We start from the raw sequence: 14,174 nt of genomic DNA, 5'->3' as shown, positions 1-14,174 counted from the left end.
GTAACCCTTTTCAAGATACTCGTATTGATGTATGGTTTAAGTAGGTAACTTAAATGGTTCTCCAGGAGCGCCACCTCCATGTTGCTGGAAATGCATCTTTATTCATATCTACTAAGCGGATAAAGGGATTTCTATGAAAATTGATACTCATGTACCTGGATATGAAATACAACGAACCCCTCACAAATAAGTTCCTATTCTAACCACTAGGGGGCGTAAATTTCGAAAACTCATTCTAACATCCGTTTTTTCACGTGTAAGTCATTTTATGATAGACATAAAAAACCTGGTATGAGTACATAGGTCTATACATAAGTATAGTATGCTAACCGCCAAAATTAGTTCATAGTTGCTTTTTTACTTTACCGCTGTTTCCGATACAATCCGTATAATATGCTTTAGCTCACTTCGATTTACAAATACTCTGTCGTTTTTTTGATGAATCGACGGGCGTTATAAAAAGCACTGTCGGGCCATAAACATCGAATATTGGGCCCAATTCAAAGAGGCGACATGTTTTTCTGAGTTGTCATCCCGAAATCCACCGTAGGCTGCTCGTCAGATTATCAACTCAAGTATAAATAAACAAATTTATTACCGCAAGACTTCACATTCAGCTGCGGTCTTCAAACAGTAATTTTAACAATTACGGCGATTTTCTTCATCAGTACACTTTACCGATCCATAGGATATTAACTACTCTAAATATTAAAAGCACTGTTGAGCTTTAAAGATCGATGAATCAACTTGTCTTGACAGCAAAAACCGTAATGTTTCCAATGTCTCCGTTTTTAACGCATGCGCATTAGGCTTAGTAAGTGTTGAAAAAGTCTAAGTCGAGAAATCAGTACAGTGCGCAGGCGTCATGACAGTGTTTACATGTTTCAAAACTGGGTCATGTCACAGTACGGTATTCGCTTGAAATGAACCAGCGCGAACTTAGCAGCGGGATCGTGATGTCTAAATAATCTCGTATCATATGCTTGCGTATTATATGTTAATACAATTAAAAGAATTGTCCAAATAAATAAACAGTGACATTGGGATCACCATAGAAAGTGCACCAAAGTTCATAATGGTTACCATTTCAAGATCAGCATTTTCGGGATTCGAACGTGATAGCGTCGTATAAAATAAATCAGCGACACTGGAGTCATCAAAGTTCAAATTGAAATGAAATAAGTTCAGTATTTTTCGGGGCTCGAATCTGGTAGCGCCGCAAAAATAAACGAGTGACACTCAGGTCATCCATGTTCAAATCGAATTGAAATAAGATGAAATAAGATAATTATTTATTGTGGGATTCGAATCTAATAGAAACGAAAACATTGGAGTCATCAAAACACACATTATTATGCGTCCTGACATGACCCAGTTTTGAAAGTTCTGACATGTAGTGACGCCTGCGCACTCAACCGATTTCTGGACTTGGAGAATTTCACCAACACTCACTAATGCGCATGCGTTAAAAACGGAGACATTGGAAACATTACGGTTTTTGCGTCTTGACATCGTTGTTCCGCATATGCGCTGCGAGTTTCTCCTCACCACGAGAATCAAATCAAGTACAAATAAATGAATTACTCTCAGCGATTTTTCCGCGGGCTTCAAACAGTTAGTTAAACAATATTCTATTTTCTTTTACCAAATGTACCGGATATTTACTACGATAAATCATTACAGTACCGGCGAGTCGTACGAATACGAATACGAATACGAATACGAATATTTATTACACTCCAACCATTTCCATGGTATATGGAGGAAAAGAAACAGTATTTACAATTATTTACAAAAACAGTAGATAAAAGCACTTTGAAACATAACAAACGTTATATACAACATACTATTTACACACACTACCGGAGGGATCTATATACATCCAGACCTAATTTGATAAATTTAGCAAGTTTAAAAGTTGGTTTTTTCTAAAACATCAAGATTCCGAAAGGTATTTGAATTTAGGTAGCTTTCACGGAATACGGTAAGTAATTTACAGTCAAAAATGAAATGTAGTTCGTCGCCTAAAACGTTACAGGTGGGGCATAATCTATCGGTTCTCGGTAGATGGAGATTTTACAATTTATTTACAGGTAGGAGATAAGACCCAATCCTGAACTGGAATAAACTGGTCACTAAGTCGTCATCAAGCCGATTTATATAGTTTTCAAATTTGATATCCTTCTTATATTGTCTAAAATTAATGTATAACGGGTTATTATTTAGCCTAAATTCTGTCTCTTGCACATGCTGATCACGGAGTAAACGGTGTAATTGTTTTGGAGAAGTCCTAGAGTTTACCATAGATTGTTGTGTCCATATATACGAAAGGCCACAGTCATCAAAAGTCTTCTTAATAAGCCAGGGGCTCTTAAACCTATCATTCAGATATAAATTATAAGATATCTTATAGAGAATTGAACTAAGTTTACTTTGTTTGCACTCTATCGTTTTGACCCAAAAATTAATCATTCTACGCTTTACGCTTATATAATACATAGGATAACGTCCTAACTCCGCTAATACTTGAAGGTTATGGGAATATTTTGTAACTTTCATGATAATTTTACAAAATAAACAGTGGAGGTTTTCTAATAAGTCAAGGTTTTCATATCCCCAGATTTCGCAACCGTACAACGCGATAGGAGCGACGCACATGTCAAATAGTTTAAACATTACATCTACTGGAAGTTTCAAACGTCTGCCCTTTTGAATAATAGAATACATAGCTTTCATAGCTTTATCATAGAGAAATTTTTTTGCTTTAGCGAAACTACCGTTCCAATTGAATTTCACTCCGAGATACACATAATCCTCAACTAACTCTAACTCCTGATTACCGAACATGAATTTCGAAATACGCTTAATCCTACTTTTACTTCGAGCGAAGACTAATATTTTAGTTTTATCAACATTCACCGTGAGGCCGTTGTCGGCGCAATATTCAAATAATGTATCCAAATGTGACTGGAGAGATTCCTCATCTTCAGCAAGAATGACTGTGTCATCCGCATAAAGGATAATGAATAAGGTCGTAGGCCTAAACTAAACACGCCGAACTGATGCAGCGGAGAAAAGCTGTTGTGTTGACGAGGTAGCTAAATCTCGGCGGAGAAAAGCTGTTGCGGTGACGAGGTATCAAAATAGATGAATTTATCATTACAGCACCAGTGATTTTTTTTATTTTGCATTTCAAAATTACATTATATCATAGAAAAATTTACAGGGTTTCGTGTGAATTTTTTTCACAATGTAACGCAATTATGAAAATGCGGAGAAGTCAAAAAGTGACTTATTCGAATCCGGCCCCCTAACTCGAAAAAATGCACGCACACGCGCACATACACACACGTATGCACGCACGCACTCACACACGCACGCACACACGCACACACACACACACACACACGTAATAAACAGGAGACAAATATCAAGCAGTATATGACAGTATACATAATTTCAATACATCAAAAGCGAAAAGTATTAATCTAATGGTGTCGCTGACATTTATGCAATCGTTGATATAGATAATAAAAAGTAAGGGTCCAAGACTTGATCCTTGGGTACACCTATTGTTATATTTAACGGTAGGGATTGATAATTTGATAGTTGAACTACTTGACGCCTAATTTCCAGATAATTTTTAAACCATGACAGAGCCAATCCCTTTATCCCATATGTAATATTCTGCTCCGTGCTTTAGTGGTGACTGACAATAGAACTTAGGTCAAGGTCATGTGGGTACTGGTAGCGTGATCAATGGTGTTTTGTGATAGTGAATAAAGCGTTTAATGGTATCAAATAATCGAGGATCTCTGGCTTTCATCTTTATGTTTCGAGGCATTTCAATGGCGACGAGGATGGGATCGAATATCGACGATTGTTTGTGATTATTTCAATCGAATAAGCCATAATATAGTAACATTTAATCGATCTTCACCGCACCCTGTAGTAACACGTAAAAAATTCGAGAAAACATGGATACCGCTATCGGGCTACCTTCTTTTCCCGAATTCGACCTGCAACCAAGAGAGACGGCTCCTATTCGATTCGATAAATACATCAAGCGCCAAGAAAACATGTTTGCAGCCATGGCTATCGATGAAGCTACCCGTCAGAAGGCAATGCTGCTACATTACACATTACACATTTTGAACCTCAAAAATGTACTGATCACCTTGTGTACCTGTTCCGAAAAGAATCTCAAAAACCAAACGAATCGACTGCCGAGTTTTACACGAGACTGTCAATACTAGCCAGTAAGTGTGACTTCACCGATAGTACACTTGAAATTAAGCGGCAAATAATCCAGGGAACGTTATCATCCCGCCTTAGACGCAAGGCTGTCGAGCAAGGGCTCACGTTAAATCAACTATTAAATACCGCTCGCGCTATGGAGACTGCTGATGAGCGGACATAGAGATGGAACAACATACGTCACATGCACTGTCAGCACCAATGAATAAGTCGAGAGTGAATCTACCATGGAAACGTGCGATGTTGAATAGACCAAGTCAACCGAATCGGAACTGGTCAGATACAAGAATCTGTGGATTGTGTGGTGGTGTATATCCTCACCGGACACTATGTCCTGCGAAGGGACAAGCGTAACCATTTTGCTAGAATGTGTCGTGGAAAGCCGAACCAGTCAGAGCGAAACCGTAACCGTGACCCTAGTCGAAATCGAGACTACAACTCACGTAGACAACCTAACAATAGGAACCGAAAACAGACTCATGTCGTTGGTTCCTCACCTACTGAGGAGGCTGCAATCACCGCAACCTTAGCTCATCAAAGCAGCGATGATGAGTATGTATTTCGTGCAAATCATTATACTGCTGATATGACTCGCTCTAAACCGTTCTTCGATATATCAGTGAGTGTTACCAAGACCCGCGTTATGGCAGATTCTGATGCAACCGTTAATGTTCTCAACCACAATGTCTACCTCAACTTGTATCCGAGACCTACACTGATTCAATCGAAATCTCGCATTTTTCCGTATAAGTCGGAAAAACCGTTGGACCTGCTTGGTAAATTCGAAGCTGAATTATGCAACAATCGCGCATCTTGTAGGGAGACCGTATACGTTGTGTCTGGCCCCAGTAGCTCGTTACTTAGCCGGGAGACTTCGCAAAAACTTTGTCTCATCAAAGTGGCAAATTCTGTGAGCGATAATGCGCAATCCGATCCAGAGAAACCAAAAATGACGAGTACGGAAAACCAGTCTGATTCAAATATACCGGATGTCGTAAAGCGATTCCCAAATGTTTTATCGGGAATGGGCGCCTGCGTAGGAGAGCCTGTGCGCGTGCATGTAGATGCGTCAGTTAAACCTGTAGCGCAACCGCATCGTCGCATTCCGTTCCATGTTCGAAAGCGAGTTGAAGAAAATCTCTGAGATCTTGAAGAGACAGACATAATTGAACCATCCGAAGGTCCTACCCCTTGGATATCACTGATCGAAACCGCATGACCCGAATCAGATACGTATCTGTGTTGACATGCGATCTGTTAATAGAGCAATAATTCGGGAACGGCATGTAATTCCGACCATTGATGATATTGCATCTGACTTAAATGGATGCACGGTGTTCACAGCAAGCTCGATTTAAAGCAAGGATATCATCAAATCTTGCTGCACCCGGACTCGCGACATCTGACAACCTTTTCTACGCATATAGGGTTGTTCAGATATAAACGACTGAATTTTGGCATGTCATGCTCAGCGGAGGTTTTCCAGAAACGAATCAGTGATGTCATTGCAGGTATCCCTGGCGTCAGAAACATAAGCGATGATATCTATGTAGGAGGCGTCAATCAACGAGAACATGATCAACGTCTTTGCAGTGTACTTCAGCGATTATCAGACAACAATCTCACAATCAACATCCCGAAATGTTTGTTTGGCGTACGTGAGATGATATTCTTTGGGCATGAGTTCGGAAAAGATGGTATCTCACCTGACCCTCGTTAGGTAGATCTCTTCACCGACCAACGTAACAGAGATTCGTAGCCTGCTTAGTTCCGCAGCGTTCTGTTCTCGATTCATCAAAGATTTCGCGCTCATCACCAGACCGCTACGGAAATTGACGTGCAAGGGTGTAGATTGGACCCGGTGTTCCGAACAGCAGTTGGCCTTGGATCAACTTAAAGCTGCCCTATCTGCCAAAACCACCTTGATTTATTCCGATCGGGCTTGGCGCAGTTCTTGCCCAGAAAGAACCTAATCGTAATGTGATAACTCCAATACACTTCGCGAGTCATCCTCTGTCAGCGACCGAGGCTCGATATCCGCAAATTGATCGCGAAGCGCTCGCCATTTACTGGTCCGTCAGGCGTTTCCACCTTTACCTGTACGGAAAGGAGTTCACCATTGTAACCAACCATCAACCTCCCGTGTCGCTATATAACAACCCGACCTCAAAACCTTCAGCCAGGATAGAAAGATGGCTGATGGAGTTACAACGATATCGCTTTGTAGTGGAATATCAGCCTGGAAAGACAAATCCAGCTGATTATGCATCCAGGCACCCTGTCGATGCAGGGATAAGCGGAGATAAAAACTGTGCTGACGAGTATGTCGCGTATGTTGCATACAATGCTATACCCAGGGCTATGACTCTGCAAGAAGTGAAGGATGCCACAGCTGACGATCCAGTGCTGCAAGCAGTTTTCGCTGCCGTAAGGACTGGACGGTGGTACGACCCGCCACCAGAAGTCTCTGCGTCAGAACTCGCGCGTTATGAACAGGTTAAAGTGGAGCTAACGTGCCATGACTCTCTACTCCTAAAATCAAATCGAATCGTCATTCCAGCGGCCTTACAGTCAAAGACAATCGAAATTGCACACGAAGGGCACCTGGGAATCGTGAAAACCAAAGCCTTGCTTAGGGAGAAGGTCTGGTTCCCTCTTATGAACAAACTAGTCGAGCAGAGAGTCAAATCGAGTCTTCCGTGTCAAATCGCTACGCCGGTTACTGTTCGAGAACGACTCCGAATGACTATTTTACCGAATGCGCCGTTCGAGGAAACCAGCGTCGACTTCGCCAGTATCAACGGTGTAACAGTCATGATCTTGATAGATGATTATTCGCGTTATCCGTTCGTGGAACCGGTCAGTAGTACTAGCGCACCTGCCGTGATCCCGAAACTTGATAAAATATTTGCGATGTTCGGTCCTCCGGGGACAGTGAAATCGGATAATGGCAGTGAGTTTGCTCACTTTGCCCACGTGTTATCCTTCCATCACCGTAAAGGAACGCCATTGTGGCCACCAGCCAACAGCGAGGTTGCGAATTTCGTAAAGACCCTTAAGAAGCATGTGAAGGTGGCAAAGGCTGCCGGGGAGAACTGGAAGTAGGCTCTTGAAGCTTTCCTCAGGAGCTATCGCACTGCTCCTCACTGCACAACCGGTGTTGCGCCTGCTACCCTCTTTCTGAAAAGGGGTGTAAGGAACAAGCTTCCTCAGCTTCCGGAACACGACCCAATTGCAGATTTAATTAGGAAGCATGACACGGCGCAAAAGTAAATTAAAGAATATGCGGACAGTAAGAATTATGTCAAACCAGGCAACCTCGAAATCAGCGACAATGTACTTGTGAGAAGGCCGTTCAATATGATGAAAGGCAACACTCCGTATGAGATAGTGCCACTCACAATATCGCGTAAGAAAGGGACTACAATAACCACAACAGGTCCCGATTATAGGTCTGTGACTCGAAATGCATCGTTCTTCAAGAAACTGCCTGGCTATGCGGACATTCCGTGTCAAAATCGTGACACTAGTGACGATGTGTTTATGTCGGATGATATCGATCCTAGTATCCCGGAAAAATCGTGCTGGAAAAGATGTTCTGAGATCTGATTCTACTGTGCCGATCGCCAGTGCTTGCGTTCCGCATACGCCAACTGTCGCGTCTCCGTATGTGATAGTTCCACAGTCGTCCGATGCACCCGCTTTGCGAAGATCTACCAGAATAAGAACAGCTCCAGTTAAATTGGACTTGTAGTGTTTTATAAACGTTATGATAATTTGATTAGATCTAATTCCGTGTTAATTCTGTAGTTTGATTTGTTGCGCTTAAAGAATTTTAGTTTGGTTTGATTGTTTTAATTGTGTTTTAAGAAAGGATCTGCATTTAGACCGTTAAAGCATTATAGTAATTAATCATTTACTTAATATCTACTTAGGGGGGATGTAATGTTCTGCTCCGTGCTTTAGTGGTGACTGACAATAGAACTTAGGTCAAGGTCGTGTGGGTAATGGTAGCGTAATCAATGGTGTTTTGTGATAGTGAATAAAGCGTTTAATGGTATCAAATAATCGAGGATCTCTGGCTTTCATCTTTATGTTTCGAGGCATTTCACCATAGAAATTTAATTTATCTAATAAAATGCTGTGATTTACAGTGTCGAATGCTTTAGACAGGTCTAAATAGACACCAATTGTTGTTTTTTTATTATCCAAATTATCTAGAATTTCATCGACTATTTCAATTAATGCCATATCAGTAGAATGATTTTTTTCTGAAGCCAAATTGATTTGGATTTATAATCAAAAATTTACCAAAAAAGGAAATTATTCGGTAATACACAATTTTTTCTAAAATTTTTGAAAAAAAGGCAAGATCGATATTGGACGATAATTATTAAATAATTCAGTATCACCGCTTTTGTGGAGGGGTCGAACTTTTGCAATCTTTAGGTCATCCGGTATAATTCCAGTTAGTAGGCTTTGATTAAAGATATGACATAGGGGATCCTTAATTAAATCTATTACACTCTTGATAACTTTCATATTAATTTCATCAATACCCGTCCCTTTATTAGCATTGCATTTATTTACTATATTTATTAACTCGTTGGGTGTAGTTGGAAAGAAGAACAAGTTTTCACCAGGAGGATTTTTCAAGAATTCTCTGAAATCTTTTCCTGTTTCAGGAATTTGTTCGGCTTAATTTAATCCTATGTTTACAAAATATTTGTTAAATTCATCAGCAATCAAAGATTTATCATCTATTTTTGCTTGATTGTTGTTGATTTTAAATGCATCAGGTAGTCCTTCATTTTTTTTTGCCCAGAATATTGTTAATCATTTTCCAAGATTGTTTCATACTATTTCCTGTTGCCACTAACCTCTCTGCATAGTAATCTTTTTCTGCACGTTTTAAAAGCTTATACAATGAATTTTTATAATGGACATATCTGTCTTTCTTCTCATCGGTATTATTTCTTAAAAATTTACGATATAAACGATTTTTCTGCTTAATTGAATTCATAAGTCCTGCTGATAGCCAAGGTTTATTTTGATTTACGGTGGGATTTTTAAAATTCACGAATGGAAACGATTCATCATAAAGTGCCTTAAATGTATCCATAAAAGATTTATAAGCTAAGTCGGGGTTCAAATTGTTATACGTTGATGACCAGTCAACCGTATGCAATAGTATATGGAAATGATTTATAATGCGCTCACTAAAGTTTCGCTTGTTTTCCGTTTTCTCAGTACAGGTTCAGACTCATCACCTATAACAAAAATGATCGGATATATCGGATATGGGAAATGATCGGATATATCCGTGCATAGTATACCAGAAAAAAAATTACAATGATAATGATTACAGAATATGTTATCAATAAGCGTTGCTGATAAAGCTGTTACTCTCGTTGGTTTGTCAATTAAAGGACGAAATGAATTTGCAAATAAAGTATTAATAAATTCGTCAGTAGAATGATGTGCACCCGACATCAGTAAATTGACATTGAAATCGCCTAGAAAATAACAAATTTTGTTTTCTCTATTAATTTTGTTTAGTAAAATGTTAAATTCGTCCTGAAATTGACGCAGGTTTAAACCGGGTGGTCTATATAATACACCCAAGATAATATTTTCGTTCTTTTATTAATAATTTCGACAAATAGCGATTCAAACGTATTATCATTACCAGATAAATCTGGCCGAAGTTTGAACATCAAATTATTTTTTAAATATAAGGCCAAACCACCACCATGTTGATCATTTTTTCTACTTTTGAAAATACTGTGATAAACATTAATTTTGTACATACTATCATTATCGTTCCCTTCATTTGTCCATGTTTCGGACAAACAGATAATAGAAAAATTAGCATCTAATACATTTAGATAATCTACAAAACCATCAAAATTTACACTACGGATGTTCATAGAAATTAACGAAAATTTCACTTTATCTATCGTAAAATTATTCTCATCGTAGTATTTGCAATCGATATATGTATTGTTTGTCATGAAATTTAAGGAAATAGGTTTTATAGGTAATACATTATACAATACTGGAATGTGATATCTCAAGTAGACGATCTCTTTTTGATGAATGATTTAATGAGTCTGACTGAGGTTTCTTTTTTTGCATCAGTCCGTGATCAAATGTAGACCGAGGGCCGTTATAAACGAATTAGTAAGAACCCTCGCGCCCTCTAACCCGATATGGACACCGCTAGAGTCTTTTGCGTCGAATAAGGATCTGATAACGTTATCATCGGGACAGAAATTACAGTCATTGTCAATACTGCAACTAAGTCGAATTTCGAGTTATTAAGTCGAAATTCGACTTATTATGTCGAAATTCGACTTAATAAGTCAAAATTGTGAAAAAATTTTCTCGTATGTCACCTAGGGGCTTCCGTAGTAAGGAGTGATCTTCAATCGAACAAAATAATCTTTTTCACTCGAACGTATAATAATATAAACCTCGGTTTTCTTCGTATATCCATATTATGACTTGTTTCTGACCATGTACGGAACACAGCTTGTTTGGGTCGTTTTGGAAATTCACAGGTCCTGTACATTTTGGACTATTCTGTATATCATTTGACAGTAAAGAGGAGACTTAGGATACTACCTTGCGTTACTCCACTGGTTAGATCTTATTTCCAAGATGACACAGTTCCGTTGATTTCGGCCACTTTTTTGTTCGTAGAAAAAGCTGAACCATTTAAGCGACTGTAACGGATTCCGTGGACTCGGTAATCAAAATAGCTTCTCTGCAATATTTGGATTTCGCGGGGGCCAGCAACTCCTGCGCAGCTATGCTTGTCCCGCCTCCACCCAACTTAGGCCTCCACACACGGCCCGGATCCTCTCGGGGCGACCCCTATCTCTTCGTGCCTATTCACCGTTGGTGGGTACGTCCGGGTCCACTCGTCCTCCTCTTGGAGGCGAGTAATTCAGCTGGAACCCTCTGCCGGACAAAATGTCGGCGTGACTCCGGCCTCTCCTCAGCTGACCGGATTCCTCGTGCCCTAAAGTTAGACTAATTTGCTCTGACTCTCTTCCTCACTCCGATCAAGTCCACGATAACTCAAAAGAAACGGCCCGATGCTAATTTTGAATTAGTAACTAATATATATTTTATTTTGCAGTATCCAATTATATTTAACACTATTTACACAGTCGGTCATTTCGAACACAAACACGGCGTCAGGGGGGACAACCATGTCCGCCGAGGACAACGCGGCGTCCGCCGGGGACAACGCCGACCCTGAACATCAATAAACTCGTAGACAATGTCCGGGCAAATAACTATTTACAATGAATTAGCGCGGACCGGGAGCCCGCATGTGGACACGGGGACACGGACGGGCAGGTTCTTACATTATAATCACTGGTAAGTGCAGTCAAATACAGGAATTAGCGTTTACGTTTTCTACGGCGCTTGCAAGCGTATAAGTTGCACGGACAGTCCGAGTGAACGGTTTGTTGTTGAATCTCGCGCGCTGCTCGCCCTTAAAAGAGCGCGATCCCCCCGCGCTCTCATTGGCTGGAACAAAAGCTCGGACTTGCGTGATTGGTCACGCGTGCCACGTGACTTCGAGGTTGGCTGAGTTCCAGCGACGATGAGGGCGGAGCCGGGCAACCGCGCGCCGGCTGCAAAAGGTCACGGCGGACACAAGAAGATACGTAAAGAATAGTTATAATATCATCACAAAGTTAATAGTATAATATACATGAGCGACAAATGTTCTTGAGTAATAAACGAGTTGAAAGGGTTCAAACCCCGCACTCAGAAGATATACGTAATAATTACAAATCCAGTTTAACCAGAAGGGTTAAAATGAATCAACGCAGACCCGGAACAACCGGTCGCGAAACATCGACCAATTTACAAAACACGGACATTTATAAAATGATACAACACGGTCTCGCCGAATAAATACAGCTAAAAGACATTAACAGGATAATATACAAAGATAGGAGGAGAGCGGTGAAATCCGGGAGGTGATTTTAAATTTAGCGCCAATGTACGGCGGAATCCGCTAGTTTCGCTACACGACCCATGATCATTACACCATTTCCTAATAGCTTGTTTAGTAATCGCTGATGTAGTACCTTATCAAATGCTTTTTGAAATCTATAAAGACTAATTAAGGCCTAACAATCCTGTCCAATGATACATGGTTTCAAGTAAGCCCAATTGACTGTTTGAAGACCTTCCTTTTATAAAACCGTGGTGACCGTTGAACAGGATTTTGAATTCCCTTCATTTTCATAGTATAGTGGGGCTGCGTCAGCATACACGCATTCGTTGGTCTACACTATGCAGACAAGATCAAGAATACGAACAAGGCTGTGCAGAAAACCCATTATCGCTGCTTTGCAGCTATATTCTATTATTGTTGTGAGTTTCGATGTCATTGATTTTGGTGTATGGTCACCAGGGGGCATTGAAGTGTAGAATAACTTAGTATTTCCACGTACCTAACCGTCATTGGTTTTTGTATACGAGTAACTTAGTATTATTTCCACATTATATTGGTACCTAGGCATATTTTGTAACCACAATCAATTGCGAAGTTGTAGCTTATGACATTATATTATTGTTGTGAGTAAATGTCATTAATTTCGGTATATGGTCACCCGGGAGCGTTGAATTAATAGAAGAATAACTTTTTATTTCCACATCATATTGGTACCTAGGCATATTTTGTTATCACAATCGATTGCTGTAGCTTGTGACTTGTTTTATTATTGTCGTGAGTTTCAAGATCACTGATTTGTGTATGGTCACCAGGGGGCGTTGAATATTGAAATCGTTAGATTGTTGAGCATTTGAAACCACTTCCCAAGTGGGCACGGTGTCCCTGGATCCCTGGTGGACAATTCTGATTCCTATCATCTTGTAAACGGCCATGAAGGCTTCATCTATTTCGTCTGAAATTCACTGCAAATGCATGTAGTTATTTGCGCAAGTTTTTGAACACCGTATACTCAATTGGTACAGTTCCCCACTAGCTTCACTGTGGCAATATCATTTATTAACTTAGTCATATCACATCATACAGTAATATTGTGCCTCGACCCCCAAACAGTACAGGATGTATGACCACTTAGGGGATGTGGGAAATTGAGTCACCTTTCTCGCATTCCGAATAAAAATCACTTGTCCCCAAAGATCCTTAAGCGAAGTTCAGTATATTGCTTAAGAAAATCTTACATATGTAAAGTTTCGCCACCTAAGTTACATTACCCAAACGGACAACAGTCCAGGGCGTGTTATTCTATTTTAACCCTTAACCTGCCGGCAACTTTAAGTTAAGTCCTGTGTGTGCAAGATGATTTGAAATTTGCTCATTAAATCCTCATAACTTCCCAATTATTGGACATAGGGCATTGAAACTTCATAAAGTAGTAGTTCATAGTCATAGCCACGAAATGTTGCTGAAAGATTAAATTTCCGGTTTTTGAAAGAGGGGTCAACTGGGTTGGGTCATTTTTAGGGGTCCAGCATAAAAAGACCCCCTAAAACGTCAGAATACCCACAATTTTGTGTTAAATTATCAATATTTATAAATAAAGACACCGCAGATTACTATATCCGTCGTTTAAACCTATATTATGCTTCTAATTACAGTCTAAATGTTTGAATCTTCATCAAAATATCAAATTTACGGAGGCGTTTTTGAGGTCGAAATTCAAATATCAAAATGAGAAATTACTTCCGGGTTTTGGAACTAGTGTCGCCTGTGTGTCAACTATAGTACAGCAAGTAAAAGGGTTAAACAAAGGCTGGTGTAAAGCAAATTCATCAGGGATTTTGAAGTCAACCTGGGGCCAGTTCCTCAAAAGTTCGGGAGTTAACCAGTGGATAATTGACGTGACAATCTAAAAATCTTCATTGTTACTGTGGTATTC

The sequence above is a fragment of the Tubulanus polymorphus genome, chromosome 6, assembly GCF_964204645.1.
Source record: "Tubulanus polymorphus chromosome 6, tnTubPoly1.2, whole genome shotgun sequence".
Classification (NCBI taxonomy): Eukaryota; Metazoa; Nemertea; class Palaeonemertea; order Tubulaniformes; family Tubulanidae; genus Tubulanus; species Tubulanus polymorphus.
The sequence above is the reverse complement of the archived record's forward strand: the minus strand, read 5'-3'. Positions refer to the sequence as shown.